Here is a 3,740-nt window from a genome sequence, read left to right on the forward strand (position 1 = left end):
GTGTTCCTCATTGTGTTACCCTCTAATTATCATTGCAAAGGCAATTGTCACTACTCTCTAACTAAACCCTTATCGTCACTACACTCTCATCATTATCATCACTTCTTCATGTTCAATACAAAATCTCAACATATATATATTCATCTTCACTACAGAATAATTTTCATTGCACCTTAATCTTCATTACTCCTTGTTTCAGCTACATCCGTATCTTCCATTCATTCTTATATCTTATATTAGTTACATCTTTACAATATCTTTATGTCTTCTTTGTTCCGTCTTTTGGAAAATTGAAAATGAGAGGGAAGGATTTCCAGCCTCCCGCTCCCTACCCGTTTAGTCACCTTGTACGCCACGCAGGCAATACGTGGGAAGTATTCTTTCTTCCCTATCCCCAGGGATAACAGCATCTGGTGTTCCCAGACGGTCACCCATCCAAGTACTAACCAGACCCAACGCTGCTTAACTTGACTGATCGAACGATATATATATATATATATATATATATATATATATATATATATATATATATATATATATATATATATATATATACGAGACTGAAAATGAATTTTCCACATAACAAAAATGGAGGCGCCGGGGTTTGAACCCTGGTCCTTTCGCATTCCAAGCGAGCGCTCTACCACTGAGCTACGCCCCCAAGAACATATTTTGTGACATAGTATTATATGAAGTACTGAGATTACCACGGCAAAATACTGTTTGACCGACCGTTGCCGACTAGCCGGCAAAATAACCACAGGGTAAATCTCCATGTTGCTGTCGTGTTTTCCTCTCAATTTTCCACGAAGAAATGAGTTTTACTTTTTTATTTCGTTGCAATAGACTGGAACTAAACAATAGACTGGAACTAAACAATAGACTGGAACTAAGCAATAGACTGGAACTAAGCAATAGACTGGAACTAAGCAATAGACTGGAACTAAGCAATAGACTGGAACTAAGCAATAGACTGGAACTAAGCAATAGACTGGAACTAAGCAATAGACTGGAACTAAACAATAGACTGGAACTAAGCAATAGACTGGAACTAAGCAATAGACTGGAACTATGCAATAGACTGGAACTAAGCTGACCTGGTATGAGGTCAGAGCCTTCATTATCATCCCTGCTAACTACCGGAAGCAGATTAAGTCGTTCCACAACCGATGTCCGGCCCATGTTAACTCTGATGTGCCCAGCAGTTGGAGGAGGATCGCCAGAAGCTTCTGGAAGATTTCAAGGACGTCTTGGTGGACCTGACCCTTTCAGATAAGGTCGAAAACCACAATTTATTGTGAAGATCTTCACTATAACGTTGGACGAACATACTGAATGTTGCACACATGTGATGCGGACAAAATGAAACAAGAAAAAGACAAAAAAATATGTCTGGTGTGGGTCTCGAACCCACGACCTTGAGTGTGTGAGACTCACGCTCTACCACTGAGCTAACCAGACAATAGAAAATACGTCTGTTTCTTCAATTTGAATTAATGAAAATCTTTGCGAGGCAGCGTTAAGAAAAGAGAGATGTCTTTGACGAAATTTACTTACTTGGCTTATTCTTCTGTTCCTCATTATCGAAAGTAAACGTACTGAAGGATATATATATATATATATATATATATATATATATATATATATATATATATATATATATATATATATATATATATATATATATATATATATATATATATATATATATCCACAACCGTAACTCCAGTACAACGAGAAATATCATTGAATCTTCTATTATTAAATGTATAACTGAGATGGCATTATTAACTCTAACTCCAGTACAACGAGAAATATCATTGAATCTTCTATTATTAAATGTATAACTGAGATGGCATTATTAACTCTAACTCCAGTACAACGAGAAATATCATTGAATCTTCTATTATTAAATGTATAACTGAGATGGCATTATTAACTCTAACTCCAGTACAACGAGAAATATCATTGAATCTTCTATTATTAAATGTATAACTGAGATGGCATTATTAACTCTAACTCCAGTACAACGAGAAATATCATTGAATCTTCTATTATTAAATGTATAACTGAGATGTCATTATTAACTCTAACTCCAGTACAACGAGAAATATCATTGAATCTTCTATTATTAAATGTATAACTGAGATGGCATTATTAACTCTAACTCCAGTACAACGAGAAATATCATTGAATCTTCTATTATTAAATGTATAACTGAGATGGCATTATTAACTCTAACTCCAGTACAACGAGAAATATCATTGAATCTTCTATTATTAAATGTATAACTGAGATGTCATTATTAACTCTAACTCCAGTACTACGAGAAATATCATTGAATCTTCTATTATTAAATGTATAACTGAGATGGCATTATCAACTCTAACTCCAGTACAACGAGAAATATCATTGAATCTTCTATCATTAAATGTATAACTGAGATGTCATTATTAACTCTAACTCCAGTACAACGAGAAATATCATTGAATCTTCTATTATTAAATGTATAACTGAGATGGCATTATTAACTCTAACTCCAGTACAACGAGAAATATCATTGAATCTTCTATTATTAAATGTATAACTGAGATGGCATTATTAACTCTAACTCCAGTACAACGAGAAATATCATTGAATCTTCTATCATTAAATGTATAACTGAGATGGCATTATCAACTCTAACTCCAGTACAACGAGAAATATCATTGAATCTTCTATTATTAAATGTATAACTGAGATGGCATTATTAACTCTAACTCCAGTACAACGAGAAATATCATTGAATCTTCTATTATTAAATACACAAAGAATTATAAACCTTAATGAAAGCAACATGGCGGTGAAATGATAAGCTGCAAGAATGAAGTTTATGAATGGAATATCAGCGAGACGAACTAGTTGATGAATGAATGAAAGTGTAATAAAGTCATGATGAATGAATGAAAGTGTAATAAAGTCATGATGAATGAATGAAAGTGTAATAAAGTCATGATGAATGAATGAAAGTGTAATAAAGTCATGATGAATGAATGAAAGTGTAATAAAGTCATGATGAATGAACGAAAGTGTAATAAAGTCATGATGAATGAATGAAAGTGTAATAAAGTCATGATGAATGAATGAAAGTGTAATAAAGTCATGATGAATGAATGAAAGTGTAATAAAGTCATGATGAATGAATGAAAGTGTAATAAAGTCATGATGAATGAATGAAAGTGTAATAAAGTCACAGTTTAAAAGAACAAAATATGAATGGCAGCCAGGGAAGAGTGGCCCAGGTAAATGGAAGGGTTGAAAAGTTCGCGTTATACGACGAATTTTGACAGATTATACAAATTTCCTTTCCACATATAGAACTTGATGGTTGTGGTCAGTTCTAGAGACAAAGTTTAAAGGTTTGTGTTTCAGAGATGAACCACAAAGGATATCGTTAAATTAACTGACATTAAAATTTTTCAGTTAAGTTGAGCATTTTGTACAATAGCTGTAATTTGACGGAGTTAAAAGTTCGCAATTTCATTACAATTCTAATTCAAAAGTTTGAGTTTCAATGATGGTTTGCACAAGCTTAACGTACATTTAAGTTTCGTGTTTATATGACGTATCTTAAAGGACTCTGGTAAAATAACGCAGCTGGAAGGTTTACGTTCAAATGACGGTGTTTAAATGTTGATTGGTGAATGGTAGATTTAAATGGATAGATTTTAAGTTCGCGTTTTCATGAGCGACTTTAAACC

At 33.2% G+C, this 3,740-nt stretch overlaps 1 non-coding gene across 1 annotated transcript; it reads right to left on the reverse strand.

Annotated features, from left to right (window-relative positions):
• Window positions 1-589: 589 nt before the first annotated feature.
• On the reverse strand, window positions 590-661 carry TRNAS-GGA (transfer RNA serine (anticodon GGA)). Its single transcript has one exon. It is a non-coding gene; the product is annotated as a tRNA-Ser (tRNA).
• Window positions 662-3,740: the final 3,079 nt, after the last annotated feature.

The sequence above is a fragment of the Panulirus ornatus genome, chromosome 8, assembly GCF_036320965.1.
Source record: "Panulirus ornatus isolate Po-2019 chromosome 8, ASM3632096v1, whole genome shotgun sequence".
Classification (NCBI taxonomy): Eukaryota; Metazoa; Arthropoda; class Malacostraca; order Decapoda; family Palinuridae; genus Panulirus; species Panulirus ornatus.